Raw genomic sequence first — 1,311 nt, forward strand, 5'->3', positions numbered from 1 at the left:
ATCGTAAAAAACGTTTTGGTAATGTAAAATTGTACATGTATTTAGGTTTAATTAATTGTTTACCAATTAAATAATATTGTACATGTATTCAAGTTTAATTAACTATTTATTAAATAGTCGATGTGAAAATTTTTTTTATGATCTTATTGCACGATCTATGAACACCCATCGACCCTAAAAAATAATGCCATTTTTTCATTTTTTTTAAGTTCAAAGTACCTCGGATAGTACGGAATCTCGGTTAAACGGAACTCGGACAACCGTATGACTCCACTGTATGTCGTTTTTTAAAGAAAATCTGCGGTTTCAGGCGTAGAGAAAGGTATAATAAGAAATATCCGAAAAACTTGTGTTAAACACTGTGGCGTATGTCTACGAGATGGCCGCCATGTTGGAGATCATCCGACATTCATAATCATACCATAAGACACCAAAGACACCATAACCACAATATATTTGTGTAATTTTTAACACCACAATGCCTAGTAAAATAAAAAAAGAAAAAATTTCGCTTGCGTACGAACAAAATTTTATTCTTGGGTCATATTTGACCCATCACGTGCTCCTCTGCCCTGAGACTAATTGTACCATGAAAAAACACAGTAATCTCACAAAACTGTCACCGATTCAAAGGGTGTAGCAGGATAAAATGGTCAAAAGTGCCCTTGAAGCGATTTCACCTGGCAACGCACCATTCGATAGCTTACCAAGAGAAAACATCGTACACCAAGTTTCAACCCCCTATCTCAACCGGGAGGGTAGATACAGGGCAAATCCGAATTATCGGTTTTTACCACATTTTCCCTGTTTAACGGTACGCAAAAATTCTAAGAAAATTCTAGAATATTGTAGACATGGTTGTTCATGGCTGTGATTTTTTTCCAAATTTTTTCGTTGCAAATCCTACGTGCAAAAAATCAGAAACGCAAAAAAATGTCAAAAAATGCAGATTTCGCTAAATGCTAACTATGAAACAAATCCAGTTACCACTGTACTAAAATTATCGGAAAAAAGGTTTCGAAATTTCCAAAATTACAGCAAGCAGCCTGTATCTCGAATTACGTTACGCACCTATACCGCACGATTTCTGTAATTTCTTTAGCGTCCGCCTCATTGAACCGCGACACGTGCATACGCACACGAGCTATTTAGCGTGCATTAGCGCAGGGTTGCGCGCGTGCACACACATACCCGAAATAATATTACAAACGGAGGTTATCCGCCGGCCACGCTGCCAGCGGTGGCGGCGGTCGCTGCGATGGGGATGCTGGCTATGGTGGTGGTGGCGTTGATGGCGTTGCTGGCGGTGGC

This window comes from Habropoda laboriosa, unplaced genomic scaffold (assembly GCF_001263275.1).
Source record: "Habropoda laboriosa isolate 0110345459 unplaced genomic scaffold, ASM126327v1 scaffold40, whole genome shotgun sequence".
Lineage (NCBI taxonomy): Eukaryota > Metazoa > Arthropoda > Insecta > Hymenoptera > Apidae > Habropoda > Habropoda laboriosa.